The sequence below is a fragment of the Heterocephalus glaber genome, unplaced genomic scaffold (genome assembly GCF_053883595.1).
Source record: "Heterocephalus glaber isolate CG9 unplaced genomic scaffold, H.glaber_assembly_v1.0 deba00000331, whole genome shotgun sequence".
NCBI classification, from domain to species: Eukaryota; Metazoa; Chordata; class Mammalia; order Rodentia; family Bathyergidae; genus Heterocephalus; species Heterocephalus glaber.
This window is the reverse complement of record NW_028258142.1, coordinates 57,506,365-57,527,484: the sequence shown is the minus strand read 5'-3', so window position 1 is coordinate 57,527,484 and position 21,120 is coordinate 57,506,365. Positions and strand designations below refer to the sequence as shown.

The 21,120-nt window shown below is 52.6% G+C and overlaps 1 pseudogene; it reads right to left on the bottom strand.

Annotated features, from left to right (window-relative positions):
- Positions 1–4,148: 4,148 nt before the first annotated feature.
- On the bottom strand, positions 4,149–19,278 carry LOC147830152 (putative uncharacterized protein ZNRD1-AS1 pseudogene; annotated as a pseudogene).
- Positions 19,279–21,120: the final 1,842 nt, after the last annotated feature.

Sequence of the window (21,120 nt, the reverse complement as noted above, 5' to 3'; positions counted from 1 at the left end):
TTGTCTCAAAAAACCAAAATGAAACAAAAAACTGTTGCGAACGTATAATTAATATGTAGTTAGAAGAGCTCATCCTTGGCACGCAGTGTTTCGTTTCTGACCTGGGACCGGCCTCAGCCTCCTGCCTATGAACTGTGTGTGGACTTAGTTCCCGGCTTGGAGCGGAGGGGCGCTCTCTCAGCATGTGGGCCAGCAGAAATCACCGCTTCTGTGACCACGGTTGGAAATATTTCCCTTGCCCATATGTCCAGCCCAGGCTCCGGGACGCTGGAGGCTTGGCCGGCCCGTCCTGCTGGCTGGGTGGCGCTGGGTCAGGGCTTTCAGCAAGTTCTCCATGGTGATGATCCAACGTGATCGATGCCAGAATCTGTAGTCCAGGCTGGCCTTGAACTCACTATGTAGCCTGGGCTGACCTCGAACTCGCAGCCATCCTCCTGCCTCAGCCTCCCGAGTGCTGGGATCGCAGGCATGCACCACCTTGCTGGGCAGCTCTGTCTGTTCTTGATTCGCTGAGAAAACCCACCTGCCCTCTTTGGGGTCCTGGCTTCCTTGTCTTAAGCTGAGAGGTGACCTGAAGGCCTCTGATTCTGAGAGGCTGGGGGAGACCCCGTCTGCCAGGTCCCTGTCTGGTAAGGAAACCAGCCCGACGGAGCCCAGAGGAGGAACCCACGCAACAGATACCGTGACTGCGCTGCGTCTCAGCCCCGTTCTCCTCCACAAGCAAATCCCATCTGGAGCATGCACGTGGAGGTGGGAAAGTGGCAGGAGGCATGGGCCCGTGTGGCGTGCAGCGGGGCTCCCTCTGCCCCTCTGTCCTCAGCCGAGGAGGGCTGGGCGCTAGGTGGCTCCCTGCGGGGCTGCGTCTCCTGTTCTCTGCCTGGCTGCTGTGAAGCGGACCGTAGGCTCCCTGCATCCTCGTGATGTTGGAGGACGTGGATGGAGGACCCTTGGGAGTCCTACACTTGGGCAGGTGCTTTGACAGTGGCAATGTCAAGGGGAAGCTGGAAATTAATTAATTCGTTATTATTATTAGTTTGTTTTTCAGAGTCAGGGTCTCGCTGTGTTCCAGGCTGGCCTTGCGCTCACTGTGTAGCCCAGGCTGGCCTTGAACTCCTGGCGATCCTCCTGCCTCAGCCTCTGAGTACTGGCATTCCAGGCATGTGCCACCATGACTGGGAAGTAGTTAATTAATTTTTAAATGAGCACACATTTGTGTAGCTCACCAAGGTATTTAAACATATGCATGAAACAAACGGATCCTTACTCTCATGCTCCAAGGTCCGGCCGGCCCTCAGTACCTTCAGGGATTCAATCCAGGATCCTGCTGGTCCCTTGCAGAAAGCAGCACAATGCTTTCGTGGGACCTGTGCGGCCTTCCTGTATGCGTTATCTGTAGATGATGCATAGTACCAATATCATGTAAATGCTGTATTACTTGGGCAGTAATGACCAGAAATAAAGATCTGTGTGTTTAGTAGAGACTTAATTTTTTCAAAAATATTTTCATCCGTGCTTCATGGCACACACCTGTAATCCTAGCACTCAGGAGGCTGAAGCAGGAGGATCACTGTGCATCCAAGGACAGTCTGAGCTGCATAGTGAGACTGTCTCAAAAAGTAAAACAAAGGCCTGGGGATTTAGCTCAGTGGCACTGCTGCACCTGCCTGGCAAGTGCAAGGTGCTGAGTTCAATCCCCGGTACCAGAAAGAAAAAACAAAAAAAGCACAAAACAAAAGAAAACAAAAAATTGAATATCTACTGTGTACCAGCTGCTATGCTGAGCTATGTAGACAAAATGCAGAAATAAGAGGGTGAAGCTTTCTCTGTAGGGATTTAAAGCTTTTCCTGCTCCCTGCAGTTTATGGTTCAGATACTATTTGCAGAGGTGGGAAGAGCCACGATGGAGTGAACATGCAGAAGGTTTCCAGGAAGGCATTGGTTGTTTCTCCCATTTCAGGCCTTGCCAGTAGGCCAGCGGAGTGAGTAAGTACAGTGCTCCGAAGTTAGTTCTCAGATAAATAAAAGGGACTCGGCAGAAGCCCCAATCACACAACTGGGCTGGGTGGGGATGGCAACCCTTTCATCTTCAAGGCGAGAAAAAAATATTGCAAGGGTCCATGACAAACAGCCGTAAATCTCAGCTTGAGCCGCCCCAGAGCCCAGGAATGGTGCAAATCAAGGCTGTCAAGCCGAGTTGCCGCACGACCAGCACCCCCCAGGCTGCAGTGCCTGACTGTCCCTTCCCCATCCTGCGACACACAGGGCCTGGCTTTCGGGCCCTGAACTCGAGTGGCACACGAGGGGGACACGGCTGGGGTCCCTGGGCCAGAGCCTGGCAGGGGAGCAGTCTCCGGGGCTCCGATGTTTACACTGACGTCTTGGTCTTGGCAGAGCAATGGGCCTTGAGTTAGAGATTCCAGACAGACGGACTCGGTGGCCTCCTCTGCTTCTCTTTATGGTCTTCGTGTTCTTTTTTTTTTTTTGTCCCGGGGATCGAACTTGGGTCCTTCAGCTTGTGCAGCAGGCAGCGAAACTTTATGGTCTTTGAATGTTTTTCTCTGCTCCTTCATCATCAGAAGTCACCAACAGTCAGCCTTCCATATCCATGGATTCCACGTCCCTGGATTCAGCAACCTCTGACCAAAAATATATTAAAAATGGTTCTGTTCTGAAGATGCACAGATTTTCATTTTTTACCCCCCTCATCCTGAGCAACATTCCTTTTTGGCTGAGGCAGCGGGATTGCCTGAAGTTCAAGGCCAGCCTGGACTACAGAGTGAGGTCCTGTCTCCAAAAATCCCCATCAGATGCACAGTCAAGACCTTGGACTTGGGGAGAAGCAGACAGAGCAGGGTGTGCTGGGCCTGGCTCTGAGTCCTCGGGTGGTGGCGACCGAGGTGGGATCCTGAGGGCTGGGCCGGCATCCAGCTGATGTACAGCTCACCCGAGCGCCGAGGTCCTGACTGGAGAAACCCCTTCCATAGAGCCCCGTGCAGAAATTAGCATTTAATCCTATTAAAGCCTGACGATAAAAAAGCTTCCTTTACCCACTCTTCCAGCGAATGCTCTTTGTGCAAGACATGGCTCTGGGTCGGAACTCATGGTCTGGCGGCAATGCCCTGTGCATCCCGGGACCAGCATGGTTACAAGGATGGGGTGACCATTCTGACACTGCCATCATTCAACGATCAACTCTTATTATTGGTTTTGTTTGCTTTTGAGACAGGGTCACACTCTGTAGCCCAAGCTGGCCTGGAGCTTGCGGTGATCCTCCTGCCTCAGCCTCCTGAGTGCTGGGGTGACAAGTGTGCACCACCCTGCCTGGCTCAGTATCAGGTTTGCTCCAGTGGGTGGAAGCTTCCCAAGCCCCTGGCCGGGATAGGAAGCAGGCAGGGTGGGTAAGTGGCCATGGGAGGGCGAGCTCACCTGAGACCCAGTTTCTCCCCAGGCTGGAGTGCCCTGGGCTTCCGCTTCTGTCATTCCAGGGACACATGTGCTTTCGGAGCCCTGGGTGTCCCACTGGGTGTATTTAGGGGAGCAGGGATCGGGGTTCTGTCAACATTTGGCCTCCAGGAGTCCAGCACCCAGGAGGCCGAAGCAGGAGGATCTCAGAGTTTGAGGCTAGCCTGTGCTACACAACAGGACCCTGTCTAAAAGCAAAACAAAACAACAGACACAAAAAGAACTCTTTGCCTTCATCCCTGAGACCCCCTCAGCAAGGGTGCTTGGGCGCTGACAGGGCTGCCTGGTTCTTACTTACCTGCTCCCAGGACCTGGCTCCTCCCCCTGGCCGAGGGGCCAGGCAGCCCGGCTGAGGGAAACGCAACCCGCTGAGGAGGAAGGGAAACAGGGGCCCCATTGAGCACCGGCCGCTCCCACTTTGGCACTGAAAATGGCCAATTTCAGCCATCAGGTTCATTTCGCAACCCGGTTATGTGATTGAGGCGCTGCCTCTTATCTCCTGGCAGAGGTGTGAAAACAGAGCCAGGCTCAGCGGCCTGAGGAGGGTCTTTGTGTGTGGCTGGGGGTGGGGGACAAGCCCATCAGGGCCACCTGCCTGCCCCACCTTGGGGGTTTTGACTCCCTTAGCTGGGCCCAGACCCTGCTCTCAATTGCTGGTTTGTTTGTTTGTGAGATTTATTAATGTTTTATTTTCCTATTTGATGTCCCAAAAAGGGGGGTAGAGCCAAGCGTTTTCTTTCACTTGGTTTTAGAATTGTATCCACTTCCTCTCTAGTCTGAGACTTTTCCATAAGAGCAGTCGCTTGCACCTGACTCCTACTGCATGGCTGGCAAAGTGGATATGCAGTGACTCTCAAGCTCCCCGATGTCTTTCTGTGCTGCTCTCCCACGCTTTTCACATGTAGGTGGCTGGCTCTGGCTTTTTCTCAGGATTCTTTCCTTGGGTCTTTGCTGTATAAGTACTCTCCCTCGAATCATGCGTATCTGGTGATCCTTAATTTGCATCTGTTCTATTTCATTCACCTGCTTTCTTCTCTGTGCTTCTGGATGCCATGCTTTTCTGGCGTAGCTTTCGGTAACGTTTCACTGAGGGGTTGTGGCTGTCTAAATGTTCTGTTCTTAAATCCTGTGGCCTGGCCTGTTCGATGTATGTGCCTTTCTATCTGTTCCCTCTCTCTCTCTCCCTCTCTCGGGTATTACATAGTAATGCTTTTGTTCCTCTATGCTTTGCGTTGTTTCCTCCTCCATTTTCATCTTCATTTCATTGGCCATTGACTCTTTTTCCATTATGTCCATTATTCTTTTATTATAGTAGGACCCTGCTTTGGCAAGCCAGTAGTCAAGAGAACGAGCCTGCTGTCTATAGAGTGTTTCATACTCCTCTTGATGTTTCTGAGTTATCAAGTATCTTGCTGCTGTTGTATGCATCCCACCTAGGTTCAAGATCTTTTTCTCCAGTGGGGACTGCTGACCTGCAGCAACCCTAGGGTCTTTCGATGTTTTAGCCCAGGCCAATTCGAGGTCACAGGACCAGGGCGATAGTGGCATCTCAAACTCCCTTCGAACCTTCGCCCTTCCCGGGGCTCAGTGACGAAGAGTGGTGACTGACTACAATGTCATGAGCAAGCTGTTTGTTTGTTTTTTGAGACAGGGTCTCGCTGTGTAGTCCAGGCTGTCACTGAACTCACTGTGTAGCCCAGGATGGCCTCAAACTCCTGGCGATCCTCCTGCCTCAGCCTCCCAAGTGCCCAGCTGGACTCTTCTTGCTCCAGAAAGCCTCCCTGGCTCTGGAGAGAGGCGAGCGAACTCCCCTGCCGGGCAGCCCTGGATCCTGCTCTGGCCCCTGGCTGGTCCCCAAGAGCCGCAGGGAGCCCCTCTCAGCCAGCGCAGCTGCCCCTGGCCCCCACCCTGCCCTCCCGGGAGAGAAAGGTGAGGTGGCCGTGCGCCAGAGCCTCACAAAGTGGCGTTGTTAATTTGCCCGTGGTGTCGCTGTGGCTTCAGGGGTCGGAGGAGGATCTGTTTACACCGCAGGGTCCGTGGACCCTGGGACAATGTGGCCTGTGTCTGTCCCGCAGCACCTTGGAAGTGGGGAGGGTGCAGCCCGGGGTCCTCGCTCGCTGGCTGGCTCCATGACGCTGGATTTCACCCTGCAGGATGAGCTCTTTTGGGTTTCCAGTGGGTTTTTGAGGAGGCTGGGGCCAGGGAAACTCCAGGTGTCGGGTTCTCAGCGAAAGCTCTCTCTCCAGGACCTGGGAACCTGGAAACCTGCGGGCCGAGGGCTCATCCGAAACCCACAGCACAGTGAAATCGCCTCCCCTGCATCACCCCAGCCACTGTCCTGGCCTCGCGTGGGAAACCGTGTTGGTTTTCACTGTGGTTTCAGGGCAAGGCGCCATCTGCTAGGCCGGGAGCTCGAGGCCTGGGTCAGAGGACCTCTCACGGCAGCCTTGGGTCTCCTCCTGTGTCCCCCAGGGACTGTTCTCACCACCAAAGCCAAGCCCCGCCTTGTCACATGCTGCTTATTTGATTTTTGTTTTGAGGTAGGGTCTTTCTGTGTAGCCCAGATTGGCCTCAAACTCACAGAGATATCCCTGCCTCAGCCTCCTGGGTTCTGGCATTACTGGTGTGAGCCACCATGTCAGGCTCAAAACCTACAGCTTTCTTTTAGTCTCTATTTCCCCCCGACTTGAAAATTAAAACTCATAGGTAATATGTGAAAAGGGCAGGGTTTGAACCCGGAGCTGGCTGGAGCCAGAGCTCATCTTGTGTTGAAGATGCCTCCCTACCTCGAAGACACCGTGAGGTATGAGGGAAGGGAAGAGCCCTGGGTGACAAATCATACCTGTCTCAGAGCTGCGGCGGGAGGAAGCAGCCCTGTCCTCCCTGGTCTTGCAGCCTCTGAGCGCTGGAAGCTGGCAGGGATGCACACGGTGTCGGTGTCCGGATGTCGGGCTGGGTGGTCTCTGGGCTGCTCAGGGCAGAATCCAGCAGGTGGACCCTTCTGGCCCTGTCTTGCTGGGTTTCCCACAGAGCAATCCGCCTGGAGCTTCTAGGGCTTCCACTTGCCTGAGTTTCTGCTGTCCCTTTGGAGCTGATCTGGTTTTTTCTTTTTAGAATTAATTTCTTGGTTTTTAAAGTCAGGTGTGGTGGCACACGCCTGTCATCTCCTCACTCAGGAGGCTGAGGCAGGAGGGTTGCTACAAGTTTGAGGACAATGGGGCCACACAGTGAGACCCTGCCTCAGAAGAACAAACAAACACACCCAAGGGAGAAATCTGTGCATTTCTCTGACTCTGAAGGGCAGAACCGACAATTCGAATTTGGGTTTCTTCTGTAAGTCACAGACTCTGTACAGCAGGGGCGTCTCCGGCTGGGATTCACCGAGCCTGCGCTGTGCCTTAGGGTGAGAGCTGCCCAGGGGAGCGGTGGAGCGGATACCGGCTTCCCGTGTGACTGGAGACCCCAGCCAGGCCGAGCTGGCGAGGGGCAGCGTCCTGCCGGGTAGGGGAGGCAGTGAGGGCAAAGCCTGTGACACCCGACAGAGGTCCGAGCCTGAGCAGCTCCAGGAGTGGGCAGTGGTTCACCTCACTGCGGGAGGTCTTGGAGTCCCAAAGATGAGCTTATTTCAATCAGTTTTTTGTTTTCTGGCTTTTTTGCTTTGTTTTGTTTTTGAGACAGGATCTCCCTACATACTCCAGGCTGGCCTTGAACTCACTGTGTAGTGAAGCTGGCCTTGAACTTGTAGCAATCCTCCTGTCTCAGCCTTGGGCCTGCACATCCAGCCTTGGATTTCAGAATATTTTCCTATACATAGTGAGATATCTTGGAATGAGACAGAAGTCCAGATGAAGAACTCACTTACATTAATACACAGGGCCCAAAGGTAATTTTATTTGTTTATTTTTCCGAAAGTAATTTTAGAGAATGTTTTTGGTGCCGGGTGAGGTCCGATGTGGAATTTTCCACTTGTGGACAAAGGGTTTCGGATCTGGGAGCATTTCAGACTCCTGGTTTTCGGATTAGGGATGATCAACCTGTAGGCCCCACTGCAGGCTGCACGTTGGGGTCCCTTAGGCGGCTTTAACAAGCACTGAAGGCCAGCGCCTCCCTGGATCTGTGACCAGGGATCCTGGGCACCTGGGGGAGGAGCTGGCAAGGCTTCTCCAGAGGCCCACCGTGAGCCCCGCCTCTGTCTGCCTCAGCCTCCTGCCTGCAGGGTGCTCCTTTCCCAAGTCACCCAGGCCCGGGGGCATCCTGTGGGCCCTCAGCCGGTGGATGGGCTGCTCCATTCTCCATGCTGAGCTTGCCCAGGTGCGGGTGCGGGTGCGGGTGCTGGTGTCACTGCTCCTTCCGGCCTCTGCGGGCCGTGGTGGCCTCTGGCTGCCAGTCAAGACCCCGGAAAGCGCCTTTGTGAAACGCTGGCTCCCCAGGGGGAAGTGTCTCCTGGTGCCTTAGGGGCAATGTGGGTCCCTGGGGGGACTGAGCTCACTATGTAGCCCAGGCTGGGCTGGAAATCATTCATGGTGATCCTCCTGCCTCAGCCTCCTGGGGGGTGGGATGACAGGTGCTTTGGGCTGCATTTGCAATGGATGGGAAGGCTTGTTGCTGAGCTGGAGGACCCAAGCTGCTGGCGGCTGTGGGGCCACCTTGCCCCTCTTTGCCACAGCTCAGTCACTGCATGAGCTTCATTCGCAGGCTTCTTGCAGGCCTGGGCTCTTCTGAGCCCGGAGTGGTGCTGCACCTGTAATCCCAGAACTCTGGGAGGCTGAGACAGGAGGATCGTAAGTTCAAGCCCAACCCGGGGAACTTAATGACTTAGTGAGACTCTGTCTCATTTTTTAAAAATAAAAAGGGCCAGAGGTATAGCTCAGGTGTAAAGGCCCTGGGTTCGATCTCCAGTACTGAAAAGTCAGTCAGCCAGCCAAACAATCACCTAGTCTGTTTTTCTAAAGGGCAGAAACCCCCTCGCCCCCAGCTGATCATCCGCCAGGACAGGGTCTCCCAGCTCCACACCTGCACAAGGCCCAGCTCAGGCGGCAGGGTGCTCCGGCCCCCTCCAGCGTGGGGCCAAGTCCAGGTTCGGAGAGTGAGGGACCTGGGGCAGGGCCAAGGCGGGGTGGGGGCGGAACAACGCGGCCAGCAACTCTGGGCCAGCTGAACGGCTCTGTTACTGTGTTAGGACGGCGGGTTTCCTCCTCCTACAAATGACCTCGGAAAATGGATCTTTAAAACATGCACCTCCTCTGGTAGTGTTCACTACCTCTCTAATGCAGAGGACAAAGGTCCCGGAGCTTAAAGGTGAAAAGCAGGAACAAGCCGGCAACACTTCTGTCTGCCTGATTGTGATCTACATTCAGCAGGAAGAGCTTGTGCTGATAAACACCGCTTTCTTCTCCTCCTTGCTTTTTCCTTCCTCGTGCCTTTCCTTCCCAGAGAAAGGGAACCCAGGGGACTGAAGCACCCCATGTCGGCGCTGGCTGGGGTATGGGGAGCAGTGTCAGGGCAGGGTGAGCCAAGGAAGGGGAGCCCTCAGCGATCGGGGTTCCTGTTACACTCGTGACTGGGTGGGGTGGGGCGAGGTGTGCACGGACAGAGCCTCAGGCCTGGCATGTCAGGACCTCCTGCATCGTGGACCCCTAAGGGAGGTGACTCTACCAAACTCGTGGCCACATGGCAAACCTCCTAGGAAGGAAACCTCTCAGCTGCCTGCCTACATAAGGACCTCTATTCTCCTGGCAAAGTTGTCAGCAGAAAATTGTCATTCAAAGAAAATCATCATTAGGACAGGGGTTGCATGCTTGTGATCCCAGCACTCTGTAGGCTGAGGCAGGAGGATCACATCGAGTTCAAGACCAGCCTGAGCTGTATAGTGAATTCAAGGGCACCCAGAAGTACATAGTGAGACCTTGTCTCAAAAAACAAACCAAAAAGGAAAACAAAGAAAAACCGACTTGTAAAACATATTCTGAACCCCAAATGTGTCATGTTTTGCCTAAGAAGATAAGCAAATCTTACAAAAGATGCTTTGGAAAATACTCCCCGGGTCTCTGTGAGGTACTAGAATGGAGACCCCGGGCCGCCCACGTGCTGCAGGGGTGACGGGAGAGGTGCTGTCACCTCCTGCACTGTGACCCTCAGAAGGGCACCTGAAGGGCAGGTCTAGCACAGGGCCTCGGATGCCAGAGCAGGCCTGGGAGGAAGGCAGGAGGCAGCTGGAGCCCATGGCCTCTCGAGCGTCACTGAGGGCCAGGTCAGCCAGGAGAGTGACTCCAAAGTGGCCTCTCCTGGACCCTGCACTGACTCCACATCAAAGAAGGAAGGTTTTTGTCCACAAAGCAGGACCCAGTCACGGGGCCGGTCCAGAAGCTGTACCCCAGCCGTCTCCTACTAGGGCCCAGGAGGGCCTCAAACTCCTGGAGATCCTCCTGCCTCAGCCTCCTGAGTGCTGGGCTCATGGCCAGCACTTTTGGGTAGGTGAGTGACTTAAATGTTTTGCAAAACTGGATCAATGATCCCCTCTTCCCAGAGACACCCTGCAAGGAAGTGTACGTGATGCAGCACCTGCCGGGAGCCACGGATGCTGGCGTCCTCCACTTCCGCTCGGGCCACTCCTCTCTCTGTCTTGCCGCCCGCGGCCTCCTCTGTCGCTGTCCCGCCCGTCTGAAGGACCCGTGTGTGCGCAAAGATCAAGCCGTCCCGTCCATAAAGGAGACGCGGACGCCAGTGGGCACATCAAACGTGTGCGGAGGTGACAAATGTTTATATTTGGGAAGTGCCGCTGCTTTGATCCCACTTTCTATTTTTCGAGAGCTTGACAAATGCGCCCTGGGGCCTTGGCTTCAAACGTCTCCAGTCACGGAGCCCTGCACTTGACCCAAGCGCATTTGATCCTGGCTTCCACCGCCCCTCAGCTCACAGAATGGGCTCCTCTGTGGCTTGTCGCCACCCTGATCCTGCTCTGAGCCTGACGGGGTCGCAGGGAGACCCCGAGCCTCTGACAGCGCCTCTGACCCTTCGAGGGGAGGCGCTGAGGGGCTTCCCCAAGGGGGTCTCTCTCTGCAACCCGGGCTGGCCTCCAGCGCCTGACGATCCTCCTGCTTCAGCTTCCCGAGTGCTGGGATGACAGGCGCGCGCCACCAGGCTCTGGGCCACATGGATTTCAGTGCATGAGGAGAGCCGAGGAAATCCTGCAGAATTCGGACAAAACGCAGCAGCCACCCCCGGAGGAGAAACCGAGGCCCTCAGCCCCGAGTGGGCTGGGGCTGTGGGCACGGAGGGGTCGGGGGACGTCCTGCCGCCCTGTTGTGGTCGCTGTCAGCATCACCAGCGAGAAGTTAAGAGACCAGCAAGCGTGCCTTGCGTGTGACCAGGAGGACGGAGAGGGCAGCCACTGCACACTACAGTAAGTGCCCTGCGTCAGGGGGACAGCACGACCGGAAGCTCCCCTGGGCCCGGTTCACTGCACAGCGCCTGTGTATTAGGTTCTGTTCGTGTTCTCCTGGGAGACTGAATTTCCACATTAAAATGTCTATTTGCCAGTAAATTGAGGGTAACTTCAAAAAATATATAAAGTAAAATTTTTTTTCCTTTAGCCAGGCCTGGTGGTGAATGCTTGTGATCCCAGCACTCAGGAGGCTGAGGCAGGAGGGCTGCCACAAGTTCAATTCCAGCCTGAATTTCACAGGGAGACCCTGTGTAACAACAACAACAACAACAACAACAACAACAACCACCCCCCAAAAACAGAACCAAAAACCCATCAGACTTAGAAATAAACCAGTTGTAATGGAAACGTGTGCTGGGGGAGAGAGAGGAGGGAAAGGAAGAGAAATTCACAGCTGTCCCTTGCGGGAGTTCCTGCTTTGGGTTCCGGAGCCGGGAGGCAGGGACAGGCGTCCTTTCCCCCCGCGACCTTGCTGCTCCTGGGAGCTCTCAGGACTGGGACTGAGGTTGAAGGAGGCTGAGCCGCACCAGGCGGAACTTCCCTACCGCCTCAGGCCCAGCCGCTGCACCCGGGGGTCAGGGGGACATCGAGTGACCACAGCGCGTGCCTCCAGCCTGGCCAGGACTCTTTCTTTGCCCTTTCATTTCTTGCCTGTTGACCTAGCTGTGGGTCTGGAGGTGGGGAGTGCTGTGGGGAATTCGATTCTGACGAACAAATTCTCCAATTTAAAAAGTGGAAGGGTTAGAACGGCCCTCATTTCCTTCCTCCTTCCCTTCTATTTTCCCTTCCTTCCTTCCCTGCCCCCTCTTTCTTTCCAGTCTGGCCTCAAACTTGAGATCCTCCTGCCTCATCCTCCCAAGTGCTAGGATCACAGGCGCGCGCCACCATTGACTTTGGAGGCCGCTGTCCCCTGGAGTAACCGGTGCTGGGGTGACCTGAGCCTGCGCGGCTGCAGGAGCACAGTGATAGCCCGGCCGGGGGAGGACCCCGGAGCAGCTGCCCTGGTACAAGTCCAGGAGATGTCACTGTCTTGTGGGAAGTAAAGTGCGAATGGCAGGGTGACGTCAGAGCACCGTTAGCCTCACCTGGACCTGCGCACGCGCGGGGTCGAGTGCTGAGTCATCAACCCCCCGCGCTCAAGAGCGCCCCCCAGCGGGCGGGGACAGATGCGGGGCGGGGTGCGTCCCCGCTGTGTCCCTCGCAGGCTCCTGCTGTCACTTCCCCTGGAGACTGCCGGGGGCTGCACAGCAGAGGGCGCGGAGACAAGAGTGCCGCCCCGTGGAGCCGGCTGTGCGGCCGGGGAACAGGGCCCGGTGTCTGGCAGGGACAGTAGGAAGCCCCGTGTGGGCGTCAGGTCGGGCCTGGGCAAGGCTGTCCCCGGTCCCGCGTGTCCCGAGTGAAAGCGGGGGCAGGGGGCTGTGGGCGCGGGGCACCCGGCAGGGCGGTGTGTTAGGGTCCCGCTCGCCTCTCCTGCCCTGAAGCGAGAGCGCCGAGTTAGGGACAGGGCCGAGCCGCTCCTTAGACCTTCCGGAGGCCTCTCCGTCCGTCCTGTGAAACGGAATTCCAGGTTGCCGAGAACCGGTAGAAAAGGGTGCTTTAAAGCCTAGACGTGGCCAGGTGAGGAGGCGCACAGCTGTGATCCCAGCACTCTGGGAGGCTGAGGCTCGAGGATTGCAAGTTTGAGCCCAGCCCGGGCAACTTAGCGACTTAGGGAGACCCTGTCTGGAAAATTAAAAAATAAAAAAAGGCCGGGGGTCCAGCTCTCTGTGAAGACCCCGCGCTGGGGAAAAAGCCTGGGCTGGGCGCGTCCCCATCCACGCGAGCCCTGCTCTTTCATTGCTTGTGAAAGTGCTCAGCAACCCAGAAATAATCGTGGGTGCTGATGTGGATTTGAGAACCAAAGGATATCTTTCAAGTCTAATAAATGTGATAAAAATAAACACCACCCTTTCAGAGATGCAGTGGAGCATGGCTCTGTTTATTTTGCCTCGTGTACTTGTGATTACCCAGTGGGAGAAGAAAACTGATTCATGCAGGGAGGCCGTGCTGCAATCTGCAGTGGTTGGAAAATCTGCTTCCTGCCATGCCCTCCTCTGCCTCTCTGAGGAAGTTATCGGTGCTGTAATTTATGACCAGGAGAACTGGCAGCCTCCGATGAGACAGCCAGGGTGGCGCACACCTGTCATCCCAGCAGTCGGAGGGCTGAGGCAGGAGGATCCCTGAAAGTTCATTATGAACTCACTGTGTAGCCCCAGCTGCCCTTGAACTCACGGCTCCCCCTGCACTTTCAGGCATCTCCTCATGTTTATGACACCTGGGCCCTGTCCCTGCCATGAAAGTGGCTGCCTGGCCGTCATGCGGCTTGGAGGGACAGAGGGGCCAGACAAGTCTCTGCATGTTTCCTGGCTGTGATTAGCAGAGACTCAGATGAGGAACCTATGGGTATTGTGTTCCTTGGATGCAAATGGACAGCAGTTGATCATGTGCGATAGAAAATTCTACAGAGATAAGGCCTTGTTCCTGGCTGTTTTCTTCCGGGGAAAATCCCTCCTAAACCAGCCGGAGGGGAGAAAGTCTGTCCCAAACAGTCCTTGCCCGGGAACCTATCTCTGAGGCTGAATGGGGACAGGATACGTGGGGGATGACAGAGGTGAATATTCCGAGGGCGGGCAAGGTGGGGCCCGAGATATGCAAAGGCCCTTCCCGGAGGTGGCCCTGTCGGGAGGAATCTCCACACATCCCATCTCGTCCCGTCTCTGAGACAAAACTGGGCTGAGGATGGGGTGGTTTTGGGTACCTGGGGGAGGGTGGACCCTGTCTACTCTGACAGGCCTGATCCAGGGGCATGGGTGACCAAGATGGGGACTCTTGCCAGGTGGGGTGGTGCACTCCTGAAATCCCAGCTCGGAGAGGCTGAGGCAGGAGGATTGCTTCGAGTTGCAGGCCAACCTGGGCTATATCATCAGTTCAAGGACAGCCTATCTAAAAATAAAATAAAATAAAACAAAGATGAGGATTCTAGAAACCAAGGCATAGGGTGAGAGAGGAAGGAGGAACATTGTCACAAAGCAAAATAGTTTAGAGTTAGGAACCTTTTTTTTTTCTTGAGACAAGGTCTCACTATGTTGTCCAGGCTGGCCTCAGACTCATGGTGATCCTCCTGCCTCAGCCTCTCGAGTGCTGGCATCACAGGTGTGCACCACCACACCGGCCTGGATTAGGAATCTTAATCATGATAGAGCTTCCAGGGAATCCTGCACTTCTGTGCCCTACCCACACTGTCTCTAACCAAAGTGCTCTAGACAGTGAAATTGATTGAAAATTAAATTTATGGCCAAGCATGGTGGCACATACCTGCAATCCCAGCACTCAGGAGGCTGAGGCAGGGGTATTGAACATTCTAGCCCAGCCCAAGCAACTTAATGACTTAGTGAGATCCCGTCTCAAAATAAAAAGTGTGAGCTGTAGCTCAGTGTGAAGTTCCTGGGTTCAATGCCCAGTGCTGAAAAACTTCTAATTTAAGTCTTTGAGGGTCCTGAGGGGAATTTCTTGGCCTTTTTCCCCTTCAATATTGAGGACTAGGGCCGGAGATTTAGCTCAGTGGTTCTGACACCTACCTCACAAAAGCTAGGATCTGAGTTCCATCCCTGGTACCACACACACACACACACACACTCTCTCTCTCTCTCTCTCTCTCTCTGTCTCTCTGTCTCTCTCTCTCTCTCTCTCTCTAAACCCAGGGTCTTTGCACTGAGCTACATCCCCAGCCTTTTTAATTTTGAGGCAGGGTCTTCCTAGGTCACTAAGTTGCCCAGGCTGTGCTCGAACTTGCCATCCTCCTGCCTCAGCCTCCTGAGTGCTGGGATCACAAGTGTGTGGCATCAGGCGCAGCTGCCAAGAAGGATTTCTCGGAGGAGGAATTTCACTGTTCTACCTCCTGGGAATTGAACCACAAAGGCTGAAAGCCAGTTCATCTTGGTTCAGATTAAGGAGCCCTTTGTTTTCTCAACCTCTGACTCAGGAAAAAACGTCATTTGGAGGAAAATGGATGCACCTTGGGACCTAGGGTTAAATGAAATAAATCAGACTCTCGAGCTTAAACGTCGAATGGTTTCTCCTCTATGAGAAACCCAAAGTAAACATAAAGAGCAAAATAAAAGCAGACAATAGGAAGCAGGGAGAGAGATGAGGGACGGGGGGAGTCGGGAGGAGCCTGGGACCCTGAGTCCGGCAGACATGGACTGGAAGAATAAAAAGCACCTCGCATGCCCTGGAAGTCCTCGGTTCCCCGGGGTTTCCTGCTCCGTCTCCGGTGTCGCTGTGAAGGTGACTTTTCCTTATCAGCTGGAGCACCTGTGAGGCCTGCCCGCGCCTTCCCAGCGGGATTCTTGGATGACACATGTTCCCTTCCTGTCCCAGCCCAGTGCAGCCTCTCCTATGCCCTCCCCCAGCACCCAGATGGAAATAAGCAGGGTCTGGAGCCCCCATGCTCAAGCCTTGCAGTCAGAGCCAGAGGCCAAGGAGCCTGGCCTTCGGACTGTAGTGAAAATGTGCAGTGAAAATGTCCTGTGGTCAGCACCAACTCTGGAACTCAGAGGGACCCTGTGGCCTGAAAAAACATAAAATGGATAAATGTTGCAGGGATGTGACCGCACAAACAGGAAACACCTTCATGCTGGTGGAAGAAAGGCACTATATTGCTGGGTGTAGTGGTGCACACCTGTCATCCCAGCACTTGGGAGCTGAGGCAGGAGGATCTCCTCAAGTTTGAGGTCAGCCTCAGCTACATAGTGAGACCCTGTCTCAGAAAACCCTGACCAATTATTTGTTAGTATGTGTTTGCAGTATATAATGTTTACATTTCTTGTGGGGAGTTTTACATTTATAAAACACATCTCAATTCCTTTTTTCCTCCCCTTTCCTTCTGGTCTCCCTCCACCTTTGGATCTTTTTCCCCCTTTAGAAAGATCTACCTCCCTACTTCCCATTATCTATCTTTTATTTTGCTCTTTATTTATACTTTGGGTTTCTCACAGAAGCTTGTGGATCTGATTTATTTCACCTAACACTATGGCCACAAGGTGCATCCCTTTTCCTGCACATGACTCAAGTGCAGCCTTCTTTATGACAGAGTAGTACTCCACTCTGTGTAAATACCACATTTTCTTTTTCCATTTATTTGCTGATGAACATATGGGCCACTTCCAAGGTTTAGCTATTTTGAGTCGTGCTGCTATAAACATGGGCGTGGATTGCTGTAACATGAGGAGTTCCTTTCTGGAAGACACCTCTAAGGGGAACAGCTGGGTCAAATGGAATTTCTAGTTTCCGTCTTTTGAGGAATCTCCATACTGACCTTCACAGTGGTTGTACCAGTTTACATTCCCACCAACAGTGTAGACTGATGAAGGCTCCTGTTCCCCCCAAGCCTTGCCAGCATTTGTTATTATCTGATTTCTTGTGATAGCCTTTCTTCCTGGAGAAAGATGGAATCTCAGTGTTGTTCTCATCTGCATTTCTCTCATGGCCAGAGAGGTTGAGCCTTCCTTCTGGGACCGAATGGCCACCTGTACCTCTGAGAGGTATCTGTTCCTCTCAGTTGCCCATTTTTTTGGGGGGGCCTTTTATCCTGGGGGATCTAATTTTTTGAGTTCGTTACCTATTCTAGATATTAGTTCTCTGTCTGAGGAAAAGCTGGCACAATTTTTCCCATTCTGGAAATTGTCATTTCACACTGTTGGTTGTTTCTTTTGCTGTGCGGAAGTTGTTAATTTGATGTGATCCCATTTGTTGATTTTAGGTATTAATTCTTGTGCAATTGGGGGGTCTATTCAGAAAGTCCGTGCCTGTACCGTGTCTTCAAGACATTTACCTATTTTTATCTTCCAGAAAGTTAGGCATTTTCATTTTAACATTTAGCTCTTTGATCCATTTTTATTTTAATTTAGTGCATGGTGAGATACATGGGTCCAGATTCACCTTCTGCATGTAGAAATCCAGTTTTCCTAGCACAATTTGTTAAAGAGGCTGTTTCCTCCAGTGTATGTTTTTGGCCCCTTTGTCAAAGATCAAATAGCCGCCAGGCATGGTGGTGCACACCTGTAGTCCCAGCACTTGGGAGGCTGAGGCAGGAGGATCACCATGAGTTTGAGGCCAGCCCAGGCTACATAGTGAGTTCAAGGCTGGCCTGGAATACATAGCGAGACTCTGTCTCCAGAAAAAAAAAGAAAGGATCAAAGAGCTGACTGTACCCGGTTGTCTCTACTCTGTTCTGTCCCCTGATCCTTGTGTCTCCCTCGATGCCAGTACCATGGGTTTTTATCACCTCAGCTTTGTAATACAACTTCAAGTCTGGGATTGTGATGGCTCCTGCTTTGCTCTTGTTGCCCAGGACTGGCTTTTTGGGGTCTCCTTGGGTTCTGTATGAATTTTAGGATTGCTTTCTCCAGTTCGGTGGTGAATCCTGTTGGCATTTGGATTGCAACTGCATTAAATTGATCAGTTATGAAAGTGGGATTGTTTTGACTCTATCAGTTCTGGCTTCCCAGGAAGAGAGAGCTTTCCATTCTCTGATGTCCTCTTGGGTTTCCTGTTTCTGAGTGCTGTGGTTTTTGTTGTAAAGGTCTCTCATTTCCTTATCATTGTCATTTTAAAAAAAAACAATGTTATCTTATGACCGAAACTCAGAATACAATCAACCTTCCGAGACCCTGGATTCCGGAACTGAAGATTCAACCAGCCATGTGTTGAAAATATTTGGAAAAAATGTTTTGTCTGCACCAAACTGATGCAGTTTTTCCTTGTCCGTGTTCCCTAAGGATGCAGCAGTGACAGTGTGCCTAGCATTTGCATCGGGTCTCTGCTCTGTCCCAGGTTGTGCTTGGTTGTATGCAAACACGACTCCGTTTTGCATGGAGACCTAAGTACCCTGAGACCTGGTATCCTGGAGGGTCCTGCGACCCATCACCCCCAGATCCAGGGGAAGGAGCGTCCCCAGGACCTGGCCCGGGTGTCCTGGGCTTTCTTCTCTCCACCTGTGATTGCCCTCTCTCTCTCTCTCTCTCTCCCTCCCTCCCTCTCTTCCTCATCTTACCTGTTTGTTGGTTTGTTTCTTTGTAGCCCAGACTGGCCTCAAACTCACGGCGCTCCTCCTGCCTCAGCCTCCCAAGTGCTGGGATCACAGACATATGCCATCACACCCAGCTGAAGAGAGTTTATATCTGAACAGAAACCTGGCAGATAAGAGCTCAGGGGGCGGATAAGCAGAAAAGGTGTTACAGGCTATAAGGAAAGGCCGGTCTTGTTCGCATGTAGTACACAGAAGCGAACCTTATGCTGGGCTAGAACTGTGGGCCGTGCTGATGCGCTTGGCCTTTTTTTTTTCCCTGGAAACATAGAAAGCCACAGAAAGCTCTCCTCAGGGGAATCTGTGGTGTTTTGGACAACTGCTCTGGTGGCTTTGGAGTGGCTGAAAACAATGAGGCCCTGACTGTGTTAGCTGTAAATTGCATCAGTGCTGCTGACTTGGTGGCCCACTCCCATAATCCCAGTATTTGGGACAGAGTGCTGAGTCCATGTGCACCGATTTATTCAAATAGCCACTCTACAACAAAACCTGGAGGCACATGCCTGTCATCCCAGCACCCCGGAGGCTGAGACAGGAGGGTGCAAGTGAATTCCAGGCCACCTTGGGCAACATAGCAAGTTCAAGGCAAGTCTGAACTACACAGGGAGACCTTGTTTTAAAAAAAAAAATGAAAAAAAGAATACCCACTACACCGAAGTAGGCGTCTTTGTCGGAAGAGTCATGTGCTGGGGGCACAGGGTGGGAGAGGGCCCCGCACAGGGCAGGAGAGGTCCTGCACCCGGGCCCAGCCCACGCCTGGCACAGGCTGCGATTCCACTCCCAGGGGCTTCCCTGGGCCGACCCCCTCTAGAGCCTTTCTGGGAAAGGAAGTGCTTCGAACACCGCAAATTTCTTCCTGCGTTTACCCAAAGAAGGAAAAGGCATTGACACGGAGGGAGCTTAATTTTGCAAACATCCAGAGAGGATAATAATTCCTTCATGTGTTCGTCAGAAGCCCTTTTACTCGCTGGAAAGCCTTATTACTAAGTAGGAGCACGTGGCTCCCCGGGTGGAGAGGCTGTGGGCACCTGCGGGCAGATGGGACCGGGCCCAGGCTCTCGGTTCCCTTCAGAAGCGACCTCCAGGGCTCTGCCCGCCCTTCCCGGTTCCATTGAAGTTGACCCCAGCTTCATCTGTCTCCTCTCCACCCACCTCTGCCACCCACGGCATAGGGAGCCAGCCTGGGGTCGCGCAGGCCCGTGGCACAGGGGCGGCGCGACCCTTGAGCCCACGGCGGGATGGGCATCTGCAGCTCCAGCCCGTCCTTCTCCCAGCCCGCGCTGCTTCCGGTCACTCAACGGAAGGCAGTGGAGTGGCGGACGCGGGGTCACCCATGGCACCCGTTGCTTAGCAACGAACAACAGCTGGACCTGGAACTTTGGTTATTGTGAGGACCCGGTTTCTCCCTGCCATGGAGATCACAGCTTCCTGGGCGTCTGGGGGCAGGAGGGGAGATGGGGAATTGGCTAGGAAGACGCGGCCCACTGTTCTTGGGGGCTGATTTTAATGTACTTTTATTTTTGTTGTGGAATTTTTTGTTTTGTTGTGTTTTGAAAGAGGGTCTCACTATGTAGCCCAGGCTGGCCTCCAACTCTTGGCAATACTCCTGCCTCAGCCTCCCAAGTGCTCGGATTACAGGAGTATGCTACCGGGTTGGTTAATTTTAATGTTTATTGTTCCTCTCTCTCTCTCTCTCTCTCTCTCTCATTGGAGATTGAACTCAGGCCCTTCACACTGAGTTATGTCCTGTGCCCTTAAAAAAAATGTTCTTTTTAGGGGCCGGGGATTTAGCTCAGTGGCACCGAACACCTGCCTAGCAAGAGCAAGGTCCTGAGTTTGATCCCTGGTACTGCAAACAAAAACAAAAACAAACAAACAAAATGTTGTTTTTGTTTGTTTTTAATTTTGAGACAGGTTCTCTTTTTTATTAAGTTTATTGGTACATTTTAGGTATACAATACAGTTACATTTATCTTTGGGATCTTGTATCTTTACATGAGTATCTTGGTTCTTATTTTTCCCCATTCCCCTGTCCTCCCTTCACCCCCTACCCTCTTCCCTATTTACAGAGACTTTGTTGCCATTTTTTCCTGCCCCTCCCACTTCCCCTACCCCTTTAGACCTTTTCTTCCTATTTCACATTATCAATTATATATTTTGATCCTTATTTACACTTTCAATTTCTCACAGCAGAGAAACTATTCAGTATTACACATGTGTGTCCTATTTATTTCACTTAAGAATATGGCCTTTGCCAGGGATTTAGCTCAGTGGTTCCACTGCCTTCCTCAAAAGCGAAAGGACCCGAGTTCAATCCCTGGTACCAAAAATATAAATAAAGAAAGAATAAATTGATGTGCAAAGAGTATGGCCTCAATGTGCATCCATTTAGCTATAAATGTCTCTAGTTTCTCGTTCTTTATGGCTGAGTAGTACTCCATTTTATAAAAAAACACATCTTCTTTATCCAGCCTCCAGTTTATGGGCACTTGGGCTGCTTCCAAGCTTTAGCTATTACAAACTGTGCTGCTATAAACATTGGCGCACATATATGGCCGTGGTATGATTCTTTTAATTCTTTTGGGAAGATACCCAGCAGGGGAATAGCTGGGTCAAATGTGACCTTTAGCCCTAGTTCTTTGAGATATCTCCATACTGATTTCCACAGTGGTTGCACCAGTCTGCACTCCCACCAACAATGAAGAAGGGTTCCTTTCTCCCCACACCCCCGCCCAGCATTTGTTATTGGTTAATTTCTTGATAGCAGCCATTCTTTGTGGGGTGAGGTGGAATCTCAGTGTTGTTTTCATTTGCATCTCTCGAATGACCAGTGATGTTGAACATTTTTTCATGTTTATTTGCTGCTTTTACTTCTTTGGGAAATGTCTGTTCATTTCAGATGCCCATTTTTGAATTGGGTCTTTATATTTGGGGGTCTGAGTTTTGTAAGTTCTTTATATATTCTAGATAGTAGTCCTTTGTTTGAGGAACAGCTGATAAAATTTTTTCCCACATTGTAGGTTGTCTCTTAGCTTTGTTGGTGGTTTCTCTTGGAGTGCAGAAGCTTTTTAATAAGATGAGAGAGCAG